Source organism: Heterocephalus glaber, unplaced genomic scaffold (genome assembly GCF_053883595.1).
Source record: "Heterocephalus glaber isolate CG9 unplaced genomic scaffold, H.glaber_assembly_v1.0 deba00000281, whole genome shotgun sequence".
Classification (NCBI taxonomy): Eukaryota; Metazoa; Chordata; class Mammalia; order Rodentia; family Bathyergidae; genus Heterocephalus; species Heterocephalus glaber.
This window is the reverse complement of record NW_028258139.1, coordinates 25,179,912-25,196,815: the sequence shown is the minus strand read 5'-3', so window position 1 is coordinate 25,196,815 and position 16,904 is coordinate 25,179,912. Positions and strand designations below refer to the sequence as shown.

At 46.1% G+C, this 16,904-nt stretch overlaps 1 protein-coding gene across 11 annotated transcripts in view; it reads right to left on the bottom strand.

Annotated features, from left to right (window-relative positions):
• Cyrib (CYFIP related Rac1 interactor B) overlaps positions 1-16,904 on the bottom strand; it is a 140,223-nt gene that overhangs the window by 94,674 nt on the left and 28,645 nt on the right. For all 11 annotated transcript variants that reach the window (XM_087184204.1, XM_087184168.1, XM_087184259.1 and 8 more), the window contains exon 2: positions 11,962-12,014. The gene's annotated coding sequence lies outside the window, so the exon portion shown is untranslated. The remainder of the gene's footprint in view (positions 1-11,961; positions 12,015-16,904) is intronic.

The window sequence follows — 16,904 nt, the reverse complement described above, 5'->3', positions numbered from 1 at the left end:
GTATAACTAGAATCACCCCAAAAGGCTTTAAAAACTTAATGCTTGTGTCCGTCCCACTCCCAGAGTTTGTGCATTAATTCATCTAATGTTGTCTTGGGCGTTAGGATTTTAAAAGATCATCCAATGATTCTAATCCGCAGCCAAGTTTGGAAACCATGGTCATAGAGGAGTCAGGATTAATATATCCACACACATATATTTGTATGTACACCCCCCCCCCCGCATGCACGTACGCAGCACAATGGCCTCTTCCAGGTTCCCCGATCTTCCTTCCATAACAGGAGTGACATCAGGTAGGTGAGCTTGGTTCTGCTCTGGTAACAGAGTTCCCAGATATCAACCCCAATGATGATCACAGTGGTTACCCTGTAGGATCGCAATGAGCTCAGTCCCGCTGTTTGTCTAGGCAGTGATGGCAAACCTGTCAGAGACCAAGTGACTAAACTGCAACGCAAACCCACTTATTTATCTCAAAGTGCCAACACTGCATTTAAACCTGAATACTGAGGTTTTAGTTTAGAAAAAACAACTGTCTTTTCTTTCTTTGTTTTTGTTTTTTTTTACTGTACTGGGGATGGAACCCAGGTCCTTCACAATGAACTACATCCCCAGCCCTTTGCTTTTCCTTTTTATTTTGAGGCAAGGTTTCACTAAGTTGCCCAGGCTGGGCTCAAACTTCTAATCCTCCTTCCTTAATTTCCCAGTGTCCTGGGCTTACTGGCATGTGGTACCACACCCAGCTCTCATATCCTATTTACTTTCACTTGGTACCTTCCTAAGTCCCACTGAACAAGTTTATCAGGGCCAGAGTAAATCAGAACGCCAAAATTAAACAGATGTGGACAGACAGGGGAACCGTTAGAGGAGGGCCACAAAAGGCCATTGGTATGGAAGACCATGCTTTGCTCAACTTCTATACCCAAGACCCAAAATACACTAGACAAGTTAATAGAAATTTGGATAAGTACATTAATTATCATCAGTAATAAGTGGAGAAAAGATGGAAAAGTGACACGAGAACTCAAAAATTATCTAAATTGAAAACTTCCTTTGCCGAGTGGTCACCAGCCATCAGCTGGATTTCCCCATCTTTCTTTGATTTCTCTCGGCATGAAGCTATGCTTGCTAGACTAGAAGTTAAGTGAGGTCAGGGGACTGGTGGACAAGTGAGTGCCCTTTCACCTGGCAGCAAAGTGCAGCTCACACATGCTGAGTGCAGATGCAGCATGATGAGCACATTCTGCCACCAACACACAAAGGCTTTCCAGTAAATGGTCTTTCTGCCCTGTGGGATATTATGTCTCTGCAGTCCAGAGAAAACCAAAAACTCCAGCTTGTTTGCCCTCCTTTTGGCAGTTTAATTTGGGAATCACACTAGCTTTATGTAAACTCTTTGAAAAAAAGAAGATATTCTGTATTTTCTGTATTTTTTAAAGGCACCAGTACACTTGGGCCCAAGGGAAAGAAGCATTGTAAAAGAGTACATATACAGCCTCAGACAGAAAAGTCAAAAAGAGAGAGAACCCATTTCTGTAAAAGTATCTGATGCAACCATCTCTTCTGAAGCACTGAAGTTGACAACCGTTCCGCTTTTCTCAGAAGCTCTTTCAATTAATTATCTATTGCTTTCCTGAGCCTGGCAGAGAAGATTTCCTCCCGTCTTGAGGTGGTTAAAGCAAAATGCAGGCAGGATTCCCCTAATAAAAGCTTGAAATAAAAAGCTACTCCCAAGGCCCTGCTTATTGAAGAAGAGTCATGAGACAAACCTTTCTAGGGTCTCTATTAGTGATCTATTTTCTTTGCCACATCACAAAAGGGGGAGAAAAGAATGTGGCATCCAGAATGATGGGTCTCCCTGGCTTCCTAGTGCTGTAACTGCCAGAAGCAATCTAACCTCTCTAAACTTGTTCCATCACCTGAAAAATGGAAAAAGTACCTACTTATTATGAGAAATTATAGGAACCAACTGTGAAAATGTATGTAAAGTGCCTAGCACTCACGTGTGCATTTACTAGGTGACCATGTAGGAGACAGTCATTGTCTCTTTGTCAACATCTGCTCCACTCCTCCCCACCAGGAGCATCCCTCAGCTTTGCAGACCTTATCTTCGAGGGAGGGCAGGGGGGTCCTGAATGGTCTAAACCAGAGACGGAGAACCTTTTAGAGCTTTCAATGACAACAAAGAGCCTGCTGTGGCACACGTGCCACAGGTTTGCCACTACTGGTCCAAGCCAATCAATGCTATGCCATTTTTCCTGCCACCAGGATTAGCTGAGGAACAGATGCCTGTCCTGAGAGGATCCAATCAGAGGTAAGCTCCGAAATATTGTTCGGTGGCTGTGGGGAAAGATGGTAGCTCTTCCTTCGGTTGCTACTACGCAGGAGGTGAATCTGCGAACCAAGTCAGACACAGAAGTACAGAGCCCAGAGACTCACAAAGAAAGGAAGTGAAAGCCCTGATCAAAGTATGCCTGATACCTATGCTACTTCTCTACGCTGGTTATGCGTATTACTTAACTACTTCTACCAGTTATCCCATTTGAACGCCCGGCCCTGTCACTTGAAACTCAGAGCATCCTAACTGATACATCCTGGTGCATAGCCTAATGAGTTTCTAGAAAGACTGGACAGAAATGTCACCATGCTTTACTGATTGAACTCAGACTTTAAGTTCCCTGGGAGGAGCCCTAGTAGGTCTGTCACCTGGGATCCCAGGGCTTAGCATGGTTTTTGTACATGAGCCCTCAATAAATACCCCTTAAAATAGCCACGCATGATGGCACATGCCTGTGATCCCAGCACTCCACAAGGCTGAGTCAGGAGGATCCCAAGTTTGAGCCCAGCCTGGGCAACTTAGCCACTGAGTGAGACCCTGTCTCAAAATAAAAAATAAGAGTGAGAAATAGGGCTCTGGCGGGATTCAACGTGGTGAATAGAGGAGGTGCCATGTTAGAGCTACTCAGAGGAAAATCTACTAAACACACAGGTAACTGTGTTTGTGATGCCAAAAGTAAAACATAAAAAAGGGCTGGGAAGGTAGCTCAATAGAAAGCTGTGGGCTCTATTTCACATGCTGCAAACAATAAAAATGAATTAATTACTGGGATGGAACATACTAAGTTACTTGGAGTTTCAGAAGCTTTAGAAGCCTCACTCCTGAGACAGATCTGGATCAAAGAAGTATTACAAGAAGGCTCATGAGAGCTGGGGCAATCATATAAGCCTGAGTTCAAACTGGGGCTTCAATGAAGCCTAAGTTTCCTCTCCTGCAAAATGGGAACAATGATACTTACCTCCCCAGGCTAGGAGAGTCATGATACCACGGGAGACCACATGCAAGAAATACACACTTTCCTGTTTGCTCAGGTAACCCTGTTTCACATCATGGGTTCTTCCCCGGGGTTCAGAAACCAGGGTCAATAGATGTACAAAATGGCAGGGCACACCCCATCTGTTACTTGGCTTTCCATCATTAGGACAAAAATACCTGAAATAAGAGATTTATAAAGAGGAAAGGTTTATTTTGGCTCACAGTTTCAGAGGGTTCCGTCCATGGACACGTGGCCCTATGACTTTGAGTCTGTGCTGAATCAGAACATCACAGCAGAGAGCACCGGCAAACAGAGCTTCTCACTCATGGCACCCAGGCAGCGGGGGCGGGGGCGCGCTGGAGTCCCAGGATAGCCTTGAAGGGTATGTTTCCAATAATCCGCTTCCGCCAACTTGGCCCTACTTGCTAAAGCTTTCACCACCTCCCAACAGCAACACCAGCTGGGGACCAAACCTTCAATGTATGAGCTTTTCGAGAACTTTTAAGAACAAAAGTATAACATCCTGTATCACCCACCACAGTCATGCGTGGGAGGGTGAGAACACTAAGGCACACACTGAAACTCCCATCCGCCCACCTTCAGGAGCAACCGCCCAGCAAGAGCGCCCACACAAAACCAGGCTTCCCTATTGTTGGCTTTCCTGCTCCCCCTCACCCAACCAGTGTGGGGATTCGTGCAGTTAACAGGATCAGGACCTGCACATCCCTCCAGGCTGTGGATTAACCACTTATAACCACATGGAACTCAGTTGGACCCTAAGCTCCACCAGGGCCAGGGCTTGCCTCATTCACTAGTCTATCCCCAGCACCTGGAGAGCACTGAGGGAGATAGTTCCTGAGTGTGTGAATGAAGAAGATAAATGATGAAACCATTCTTAAGGAAGGATCCTTAAGACGGAACTATAATGAAGCCCTAACATTCGGTGCAGTCTGCTAACTACGCAGCAGCTCAAAGACAGAAACGAGAGGCATCTCAGCCCAGCAGACCTGCACCAAATTCCAATCCCATCAGTGCCCAGGCCTTCAACCTCAGGCAAGTTCCTAAATTCTCTGAGCCACAGTTTCTTTCTCTGACAATCAGATTCATCAAGGTTAAACAAGAACATTTTAAAGTGCAACTATAAGTAGAGAAAAAAAATTGAAAGGCTACATACCAAAATATCATCAGCCATAAACCCTAGGAAGTAAAATTATTACGAGAACTTTGTTTTTGGTTTTTGTGCGTTTTAGGATTTCCTATAATCAACATAACATGGCTGTCTAATAAGAATGAAAGTGAGGCGTGGTATCCATTAAACTGTCTAAATAAGCAGCTAGGATGAAGAGCAGGGCCCAGGAAGGCTGCTTCTCCATGAATGCCCTTCAGACATTTGGAAACAGCTATCACATGTCTCTCTGTCTCCTATTTCTTGTTAAATATTTCAGCTAATTTAATGACTTCATTCCAGGGCTCTCTTTCATCCTTCCTCTCTGCAGAGGCTCCATCTGGTAAACCTCACTCTGAGGATTGCGTAAGCAGCTCACAGAATCAGCAGCACGCTCTGGCTTGCTCATTCATCTGTTAATTCATTCACGGAGTAAACAATGATTAGAAACCTACTATACTGGACACCCTTTGCTTTTTCCTACCCATCATTCACAAATGGTTCCTAGGGGAAGGACAGCCTTCCCTCATTCTGTCTCCTGGGCCCAGAAGGTGCAGATTCCCCCACCTAGCTTCTTGAAGGGGTGGGCATTTGATCTGAGATGGCCAATCAGAGCACTGCACCCGCTGGGCCACAAGGATTGGCTGCGGGGGGGGGGGTGCTACCCAGAAAAGACCAATCACAGACAGTGAGAGTCAATTTCAAGACTTTTGTTGAATTATTAGGAAAGTGGCCTTTTTTACCTCCTGCTAGATCTGCTAACAGCTGTCTTGTACCACAATCTGAAAAGGAAATATAGGCAGTGCTTAGCAATAGTGAAAAACGGTGTAAGACTTGGTAACATTTCAACGGTAGATTCTCTATGCCTTAAATTCCATTCCTAGATTTTTCAATTAAAGAACCCAACCAATCTCCTTTCTACAAAATCTGGCTCAATTTGGGCTCTGTTTGGAAGTGGAAGGAATCCTGACTAATAAAACCTGAGGCACTGCGTGACATGGCATGGGCTGCACACAGGCTGCACACAGACTATACAGAAGGAAGATGATCCACGCCACTTTTCCGGGGGTCACAGTGTGATCGTCACAAACAGCTGCAGTTAGGTAATGCCAATATGATAATTGCTTTAATTAAATTCTAGGCAGTGCAACATGAGCTCAGGAAGGGGAGTTGCGGAAGGTCTCCCACAGCAGTAGTATCTGAGCCTTTCCATCTCTGCTCAGGCGGTGAGGACAGAATTACTATTCAGGAGAGTCAGATAACACTGCTGATTCACACGCATCTTCCAGTAAACTAAAACCACAATGATACTTACAGAGCTTAACAGTGCTCTCTGAGTGAGTCCACAAAGTGCTGTCTCGAGAGACTGCCAAGTGCCAAGGTCAGACAACCTCACTCACAAGAACTTCAGCTGAACGTTACAGCCGATGTCTTAAACAATACCCAGGTTGGTTTTCGAGATGTTGATTCTGTAAGTTTAAGTTGTCATTCATGTTCACTTGGATTACTGTTGATCTGATCATAACATCATCATAAAAACAGCCCTTCTGAGACAACCCACTTCCTGAATTTATCTCTAAATGATAACAAGGGAGAGGGAAGAAGGAACACCTCTGGTTCTATAAAACACTTGATGATTGATTAGACACATGGCCCGCTATGAAAAACAACAGTAACAACAATAAAAGCTCCTCTGGGAACATCTACTTTGCTTTAAACACAAACACACACACACACACACACACACACACCCCTAAAGGTTGCTCTTTGCAAGAACAGAAGCTAGTATCTCCGGGACGTCCAACATGCCACCTCAGCCTGGGAGCTGGGGAAATAAACCAAGCCAGAAAAGGATACCATACGACAGATTCTCCTCCCTATTGCTGTTTTCTAACATATCCAGGACTCATTTGGTTCGAAACCACAGCTCCATCTTTCCAGAGAAAAAAATTTTTCCAGTTGGAACAACTAATACTTCCGAGTGTGTCTGAGGAAGGAGCCAGGGACAATGGCAGAGGGGGCTTGAGAGACCTTTGGGGTAGGCCTCAGAGCATTCAGAAGCAGCTGCTTCACCTGTGTATGTCTAAGACAGTGGACAAACTCCACTTCCTCTCCTGGCACATCAGGACTTTCTCCCCTCTTCTTGAAAACAGGATTCATCTACTTCCTGGGCAGCTCCAGGGTCTGGAGAGAAACAGCATTAGGGTGTATGGGGACTAAGTCAGAACACACAGGAAAGTGCCTGGCTTTGGCATGGGTTCAGTGAACGCTGGTTTCTGTTGGGGGTTCACAACCCCACCAAGACAACCTGCTGACCCCTCCTAAAGAAGGGGGCACTTTCATTGAAAGGCTACCTGAGCAGTTTTTAAAACTAATGTTTTTGTTTTTGTACCAGGGATCGAACTCGGGACCTTGCACTTGCAAGGCAGGCGGCAGAACCGCTGAGCTAAATCCCCGGCCCAAAACTAATATATTTTTAATACAACTACTATATGCATATGTCTAAAAAATATTTTAAATGTACAGTGGGGTATCCACCCCAGCCCTGCAATCCCTTAGGTTTTTCTTAAGAGGAATAGGTGTTCTTCCAAACAGCAACTTCTGTTTTCTCTGTGAGTGTCCTTAGGGTAAGAGTCTAGGCATAATAGACTTCCTGTGTGTGTACACACGTGTGTGAAAACACTCACACCTCACCTGTTTGTTTCTGCCCGTGACAGCATACCATATATACTTTTATGTACATGCTATTTTTTTTTTTTTTTTGGTACTGGAGATCAAACTCGGGACCTTACACTTGAGAGGCAGGCAGTGGCACCACTGAGCTAAATCCCCAGGCCCTGTACATGCTATTTTTTAGTTCAAGCAGATAGCCTGGAAATCCCTCCTTCTTAACACACATGACCTATTTTGTATTTAACTTTTATTAGTTCATGTTGGCAGTACATGATGATTACATTCATCATGGGGAATTGGTACATGTACATAACACATCTTAATTCCTTTTTCTCCCTCTTCCCTCTGTCTCTTGCGACCTTCTTCTTCTTTTTTTGTTTTTTGGATTCTTTTTTTTTTTCTGGTTTTTGAGACATTGAGACAGGATCTCACTACATAGTTCAGGCTGGCCTTGAACTCCTTGTGTAGCCCAGGCTAGGCTGGAACTCACTGCAATCCTCCTGCGTCAGCCTTCTGAGTGCGAGGATGACAGGCATGTGCCACCATGCCCAGCTGTGACTATTTTGTTTTTGTGTTTTTTGGTACCAGGGATCGAACTCGGGTCCTTGTGCTTGAGCAGCAGGCGGCGAAACCACTGAGCTAAATCCCCGGCCCAGCTGTGACTATTTTGAACAGCAGCACATAACCCTAAGGATACACTGTGCATCCAATCAATTCCCTATTGATATGTATTTAATTGGCTTCTAAGGTCTCACTATTGCAAACAACACTGCTGCAGTGAATAAACGTAACACATACCTACACATACATGCAACTATAAAATATAAATTGAATTTATAAATAAAGCCCTTGGGGCAGAATGGCAGGGTCAGAAGGCCCGTGTCCCGAAAGTGAGGCAGGCAGAAAATGCTCTTCAAAGAGGCTGCGCTGATGCTCACTTGCCAACAGTGTGAGGAGTATGCCACTTTGTCTGCTCACATCCACAAAAGGGGATTGTGTCTTGTTTTGTTTTTAAATACAAGGGAGGAAAGGAGGCAGAGTTGCACTCTCGTCCCATTGTTTCTCCTTGCCCCATGAATCACCCATGACATTACTACTTCCTGAAAATTCTAGCCCTGGATGCACAATCCAGAGAGAAGAACTTAAAATAGAATGAATGGCTGAGCCAGTAGAGTGCGGCAGCCAGCACACACCAGCTCCGAGGCCTGGCTGTGCTCATTTCTTCCCAGCACCCCTCAGTGACAGCACACTGGTAGCTTGAAAGAGACTACTGTGGAAGCGGTTACAGCATAGGAGAGGCAAATGCCACAAATCTGGGCTGTTTCCTTTCCCGAGAGACCACTGGTTACGGTTTACATCTACATGTTCACAGGTGGGCCTTTTGGAAGGTGACCAGATTACGAGAGGTTATGGTTTAGGTGCGCCACACAGAGCCACAGGTGTCCTAGGAGTGGTTTTGGGAAGTGACTGGATTCTGGGGCTCACAGCTGACCTGCTGTGAGGAGGTGGGTCTGGTGGAAAAAGGCGGTCACTGTGGGCGTGACTCCCTCCAGGCCTCCCTTTACTCACTCTGCTTCCTGTCCACCATGAGATGAGCACCTCTCCTCCACTATGCCCCTCTGCCAGGCTACTGCTTTGGAGCCTGCGCCCTATTGACTGAAGTCTCTACAGACTGTGCACCAAAATAAGCCTCTCCTCCTGTAAGCTGCCAGTGTTGGGTATTCTGTCTCAGCAACGAGAGGGCACTACGGCTGAGCTGCAGTTAGGATACAGGGCCTGGTGCGAAAGGCGGGTCACGGGGAACATGACCTGAGAGAATGTGCTGTCCTCTCACCCTCTGCTCCCCACCTTCATGATGTGAGCAGCTTTCCCTCCACGATTCCCCTATGCCATGCGGTCCTGCCTTGGAGCTGGCAGACTATGGATCAGAGGCGGCGAACCTTCTAGAGCTTTCAATGATGCAAACAGCCTGCTGCGCCGTGTGGGCCATAAATCCACCACCACCGCTATGGACTGAAAACGTGAGCCAAAACAAACCTCTCCTCTGGTTAGTTGTGGGAGTTGGGTGTTTTGTCCTAGAAACAAGAGAGTGACTAAGACACAACTGAACACTTTACCAGCACATCGGTGCACACTGGCGTGGAATCGGAGGACTTGCCACCCTTCACTGAGTGCTTTGCTCTTGATGCCGACAGGGCACAAATTCTTGGAACCTAAAGGCTAGAGGCAATGGAGTCCTTACGTTTTCTAATACTGCCTCTCCTTAGCCCTTCTCCATAGATGTGAATGACGCCATGATTCTACATCTGTCACTGAGTGCTTATTCTTGCTGATTTCTCACAGTGTGGTAATTCAACACAGACTCTAGACTATACTGGACAGCTCGGGGCAAAATCCCAGCTCCGTAACATGCATCTGGCAATGTGACCTTGGGCAAGTGGAATGGACTGCTTAGTATCCTTGTCTACAAAACACAGATGATAATAATGCCTCCTCATAATTTTGGTTGAGGATTAAATGAGTTAATACAAGCAAAGTACACAGAACAGTCTTGCACAGATGACATCCTTGACAAATGTTAGCTGTTATGACTGCCTTCTCATTCACTAACTCTCTCCTTAGCTATGTCTAATCTTTCACTTAATTCCTTTGTTAAATTTAAATTGTAATGACTTTTACATTTCAATTTCTGCTATTCAAATATTCTTAATTCTTTTCTTTGTTTTGACCACTTTGATATCACTAGTTCTTAATAATTTTGAGAGTTTTGTTTTCTGAGTAATTTATAGTTTTTATTTGTAAACTCATCTTCAGAAAAGGTTTGTTCTTTCTGGGGGAGTCCCATTCGGCACTGATTATTAAAATACCCATATGGAGTGATTTTGTGTTTGTGGTGGGGGTTCCATGGCATAGGCCAGTATGTTAACTGTTCAGATTACAGGGGCTCATATCTCAAAGGACCTAAAAATATATATGGTAGGCACAGACCACCTTTGTGTCTTGCTCACTACTTTTATAGTGCACCTATTAAACTTTCTTTGACTTTGAATATATATATATATATCTCCTGGCACAACTACACATGGTACAGTGCCAGGTTTTTAACTTCTTGCTGTTGCCATCTGTCGACTCCAGGTAAACTCCATGCACTCACTGGAGCTTCTCCAGCCCTCTCACAAGGGGGTCAGGCCTTGCAGCTCCAGAGCACTCACTTCTCCCTTGAGTCCAGGCCTCATTTCTAGGCCCATGTGGCACTAAAACCTCAGCCTCTAGGCTCTTGGGCCTTTGCCTGGGTGCAGGAGCTCCAAGAAGCTCCCCTAGATATAATTCCCATGTTTCCATCAACTCTGTTCGTATCAGGAAGGACTCACACAAATCAGCCTAGTCTATTATATTCCCAGAGGTGTTCCGGGACACCGCCCCAATAAAACCACCTACACACACTTGAGCTCTGTCTGCACTAAAACTGCAGCTTACCCAAGGGTGAGTATCAAAAGTCAGTGTGTACTAGTGAAAATGGAAGAGTTCAAATTCCCAGTGAAAATCCCACAGTAAAGACTCACATTGGAGACTGGCAGACCATCTGACAGCCAACGCAGCCAGTCTTTCTGTTAGTGCTAGAGTAGGTTTCTTAGGCTGAGCACCATATGAATTGGCTGGCTTGGACTTATGGCTCATGTTGTTTCATAATTAGGATCTATAAATATGAGGAACACTTGATGGCACAGGATGCTTGTACTCTAAAAGGCTGTGGGAACAAAGGCGAACAGGCAACAGCAGGGTCGTGCTTCCCGATACACTCACTCTCAGAGAGGTGCCTGCTGGGTAATGTAATGGTCACCCACACAGCCAGCTCAGTGTCATTTTTACTGTTTCGTTCATGTCAGGGAAGTATGTTTGGATATGGAAAAGTCAGAAGCAGAAATCTGTGATGATAAAAATCAGAACAGTGGTTATCTCTCTAGCAAACTAACTGTGAAGGGGTAAGAGAGACCGTCCTGGGATGACATGAATAATGACTATTCTGATGTGGGGGTGGCTAGGTGGGTGTAACACATTAAAAATTCATCAAGCTGTGTGATTAAGAGTCATGTGTTTAACAGTATGTACAGCTCCATTAAATACACGTCAAAAGCATGCCTGAGCAGAGACTGAGACAAGGCACTCTGCCAAGGGTCTGTCTCCATCCAGTGGTGAAGCCTGGCCAGCCTAACAGAGGGTACTGAAGAAGCCAGACAGCTAGGAAAAGAACAGGCAGAAGGCAGAGTGCCTTGCTGGGTGGAGGGTAGCCAGGCTTAGAGAGCGATGGTTTCCCAGGAGGGGCCCTGCAGGCTGCCGAGGTCACTGGCTTTTGAGGCACCCCCTGGATGTGAATGCTGGCTCCACCCCTGACGAAAGGCCAACCTTGAGCAAGGTTGCTCCCTCCTTTAACCTGAGCTTCGTGGGGCTGCCTGAGGCTTAGTTCAGGTGTGCATACTGAGCACAAGATCTACCCATGGCACTCAGTGGAGATTAGTTATCTTTACGGTTACTGATGAAAGGAAGGCTGGAAGTGTTGCCTTCCTACAAAATTATGGTAACTGGAATTGACAACTGGACCTCACAGCCTCGAAGGTTCTCACAGATATGCACAGAGCACATGAAAGAACGCGTATGGATTCTGACTTCAACGGGCAGAGCTTCTGACTTCTACTGGATAAAACCTGTGCCTGGCTATCACCATCCACTTCACTCTCTCCTCGGAGGGAGGTGGTAGAGAGCACAGGCCCTAGAGCCAGAGGGCCCAGGTCACTTCCCAGCTCTGCTACTTACCTACTTGGTAACCTTCAGCCGGATATTCAAACTCCAGGTCTCAGTTTCTTCTCCTGTAAGAGAATCGCAGCAAGGAGTAAGTGACAGCACACCTAGGTGCACACACACACACACAAAACCCCTGTAAATCCTCACTACCACTGTTTGTTTTCCCATACCAGAGACTTGGTCTGGGAATAACAAGTCCAAGTCACATCTGTAGAGACCATGACATTTCACAGGACTGTTTCACTGACACTTTTCTCACTAAGCGCCCAAAACAGTAATAGGTGAATAGTGATTCAAAGAAGTCGAGTAACCTGCTAAAGGCTGCAGAGGGAAGAGCAGAGACCCAACCTGAAGTCCTACAGGGAAGTTGCACAGGGACAGCTGAGCTGCACTGCACGGCCGAGGATGGGCTCAGTCTATCCTGGGAATGTCCCATTCTAATCTGAGGGACCCTGAACTCTAGGCTGGAGCAGTAAGGTTTGGTCCCAGCAAAATGCTCAGTTTCACTTGAAGTGAAACTTTTCAGTATAGCTTTTCTGCCCCCAAATCACTTCCTGTTTTAGTTTTTTTACTTTGCAGAGAAAGGAAAGCAAACATGTACATTACACAAGCCTTGTCACCCTCAAAAATCTCTTACAGTAACAAAAGCTTATGAATCAAAGAGGGTTCTCAGAAAAGCATAGTTAAACAACATCCCCTTTAATGCATTCACCAGCATGTTAGCATGAAAACTGGAGCACAGACCACAGTGTCTAGACACCCTATTACTGGATGGAAGTGAAACAGAATGCCTGTTTTCTGGCCTTTATTTCTATTACATCTTTAACTGCCTCAGTGTTTCTGCTTTGCTTCTCACTGGGTGCTGACCCGGGCAGAAGCCATCTAACTAGCCCCTCTTTATTTACAAAAGGTTTGGCACCAGGTCTCACTGCCCAGGAGACTGTTATCTGCTGCTAATTGCACCCACTTTTGCTGCGTTTGGAGGCACCTCTGCTGCCAGTACAGGTTTTCTTCCTGTTGTTCCTGCTCTCCCATGAGTGTACTTTAATGTTCCCCCTTAAAAAGCCATACAGGACAGCTCTGTGCCCAGAGAGGGAGATTCACCCGAAGAACCACTGCAGCATGCTCACAAGCTGTGTCAAGTGTGTGCACACACACCACACACATCACCACAGCACACGCGCACACACCACGAACACATGCCCAGCCCACGCATGTACATCACACACACACATGCGCAGGCTCGTGGTCAGTTCTGTTCCTCTCGCTGTGGCATCCTGCTACAGTTAGGATGGGTTTCCTTCTCTCTATCTTTGACCACATTTACAAAGTCAAAAATGGGCCAATTTGTTCACTTGGGAAAATTTGTAGGGCCTTGGGCAAAGTCCTAGAGATCAGAAAAAACACACAAACTCCCTCTCAGAAAACCCACCTTGCTCTGTTTTAGGAACCCAGAGGAGCCAACCACTGTATCACCTAGAGACAAAGCCAGGACACTGTGTGGCCCGGCAGGGCAGGAGCACAGTGGGAATCTCAGAACAGGGGAGGCTTTGTTCCCCTCCAAGATCTGCACAGAGAGAACATGGACTGCGGTGGCCCTAAATTAGTTTCCTCTGCACCACGGCCTCCAGGCTGCCTCTGCCACACAGTGAAGACTCGCATTCCGTTGGTAAGTGGACGCCGAGCACCCCTGGGTGCCAGGCACTGTGGCCATGGAGGAAGGCCAGGGGTTGCGCATTTCCAGCCACCCCGGGGCTCTCGAGGGTGGAGGGAGCATTCACACGTGAACAAGGAGTCACAGTGGAGAGGGTTAAGGTGAGCGGAGGGTGAGGACATGTATGAGGCAATCAGAGGAGGGTATGCGACTGAAACAATGGGTAAGAGGAGGCTTCCCAGGAGGCGATCCCTGAACAGAAGTAGGGCAGGCAAGAATGGGTCAGAGGCAGGAGGAGTCCAAGCAGAGCTGACAGCACATGCAAAGGCCCGCAGGTCAGACTGGCTCACCTGATCAAACACAAGCGGCAGAGAGGTGCACCTGCACACGGAACGGGGGCTTGCGGGGTGAGCTGTCCAGAACAAGAGGTCACTCAAGCCACCCCACGCTCCTCAGAGCCCATTCTGCTGCCTTCTGGGAGCCCTCGGCCGCTCTTTCCCAGTGCAGGGCACAGGCCCGGCCTCCTCCTCCTCTTAGGGATGGATGAGCAGTAACTCAGGGAGGCTGCTGTCCTCCACTTGTCATCCGCTTCTGTAAAAGCACTGGGGCTCCTTTACACCTGCAGCTTCCTTACCCTCCCTCTCCTCCCCCTTGGCCCCAGATCCACCGAGGAAATGCTGCAATCCTCTGCGCTGAGCCACCTGAAGATAGACACCCTGCTTTAGTCATTCTGGGGCTCCCCGCACCTGGCACTCAGCCTGCTGCGTAATAGACCCTCAAAACTGTGTGCAGGGCAGATGAGTGCTTCCCCAGAGCAACCTGTGTGGCAGCCCCCGGCTGAGTAGGCCTGGAACAGCCTCCAGGGCACGCGCTTCCCTCCCTGTGCACCCAAATCTGGAAACTGACAGCTCTTTTCTGCCTGCTCCCTTTCACTCCAGTGGAGACCTTCAGCCACGAGAAGGATGACCACCAGCCTGTGCTCTCTAACACAGGGCCCATCCTGTTCTTAAAAGGGGCCCAGTGCTGTTTACGTAGAAACCTATCTAGTCAGCTCTCCTGGAAATACTGCTTATTTTTAGAAGATCTTTAGCGTCGGCAAGTCCAGGGGAAGCTTCCCTAACCTGACCGCCACTACCCTACACTTTCAGGACTCGCAGGATTTTCTAGGCAGGCCTAAAAATTCCCATCAAAGCAAACCTACTTATGAAGATAACCAGGAATTTTTTTAAGGGACTAGATATACTTAGATATACTTTCAAATACAAATTATTCTTAAAGTCTGTACTATATGATCTAAGTCAGTGGTGGCAAACCTATGGCGCGCATGTCAGCAGCGGGCTCTTTGTTATCACTGAAAGCCCTACAAGTTTCGCCATCACCAATCTAAGGCTATAATAATTTTTAAAGAAAAGTAGAGCTTTTCCAGATCACTTGGTTTTTTTCTCTTATTTCTTTGTTTGCTTTGAAGCAACTTTATTGTACCATCACAGATGATGTTTAAAGGATTCTACCCAGAATCCTTATAATTATGTGTCTTCCTCAACTTTCATTCACAGATCTGTACTCTGTGCATCTGTATGTACTGTATTTCATTAAAAGGAATTATCTTTAGTATATAAGTTCCTTAAGTAGAGTCCTGTTTTCTTAAAACAGCACAACAGCAAAAACCCTTTTATTATGTAAGTCACTGGCACATTGTTTCCACTGAACACCACAGAGCAAAACCAGGCTAAATTCAGGGCCCCTGGAAATTCTGGGTTTGAAACCTTCCGGGCAACATTTTCTAGCCTGCTTCATTCCATAATTATTCTGACACTTCCCACATCCCACTTAACAGGAAGCAGACAAAGGGAAACAGGCACGGTCCATATTCCACCTGGCACAGTGCATCCTGATGTACCACCAAAGTTCGCTAGAGTTGCTTATTGCTGACAAGTTTAAGTCAGTATTTCTTCTGCAAGTGAAATGACATCCCTGGCTTCACCACGCTTTGAAATACTCCTGCTGGGCGCCAGCCCTGCGCAGGTAAACAGACTCTGGAAGGAAGAAAGCTCAGCACCAGCTGTCCCCAGAGCTTCCCAGGTGAATTTCCACAGCAGCCAGGACCAGAAGCACTGGGCCAGGATAATTCATTAGTTACTCAAAGCCCCTGGGAAATCTTATCTGGAAGCAAAGAACCCTTTGTAATTAAAGTAGCAGATGTACAAGTACCCAACAGTGCCTGCTACCCAGAAGACAATAAATGTTAATTAAACAAGAAAATACGATTCAAATAATTACTCCTTCCCCTCTCCGTGAATTCATCTTGTAATTGTATTGCCTTGTTTATCACTTGTTGTTTTTTCTTTATCATGATACATTCTATCCCCCCTAATAAAATTAAAAACTTATATACATAATTCTGTTCAATTACAAGAGCTCCGTAATATTTCCAACAACCCTTAATCATTTTATTTAATAAAACTTTCCCCCACAACAGTGGCTAATATATAGTAAATATGCAATAAATATTAGCTATTTATAATGAGTATTCAAAATGATTTTAATTCAGAATTCATGATCATTTTTATAAATTACTCCAAAACTGATTTCATACTATATTAGGAGGACTCATAGGAATGATGTACAAAATATAAGGGCAATAGTTAACATGAAAACAGGCTTTTAAACAAATCAATTCTTTTTTAGAATTTTATGGACAAATATTAAATGCAATAAGTGCACAGGTAGATTTACCCATGCAAGGGGAGCCGCCAAAAGTTACTCTTTCCAAAGTTACCTGGAAACATTATCCCACAACCAGTTATCAATCGTCTCTCATCTCAACTTCTCCTGAGCTTGACTCAGGAAGATGAGTCTCATATATATATATATATATGTTCACATTACCCCTCCGTTCTGAGAAGCCAAAGAAATTTGACAAAAATATCTCTACAATTCCTGGATCAGAACAGGAAGTTTTACAAAGAACCTTCCCAGATGCCTTGCTGTCCGGCTGGGGTAAGTCCCAGCCATCCTCCCATTCTTCCTTGTGTGCTAGGCATAGGGGGCTCGGAGCAGGGATGTGGGGAGACGTGTTGTCCAGGAGCCAGCTTCTTGCGCATCTCTGTACATATGAGATGCCACAACAAGGCGCCAAGGGACCCGCGTGGGACAACAGCTCAGTTTCCTCCATCACATGTAATGACTGACCATCACACCCCAGCTTCGAGGAGGAGAGGTGCCACCTCCAAGGGTCAGCACACAGGCTGGCTGCAGCAACACAAGTGACTAAGGCTCAGACAAAGGTACCTACAGGGCG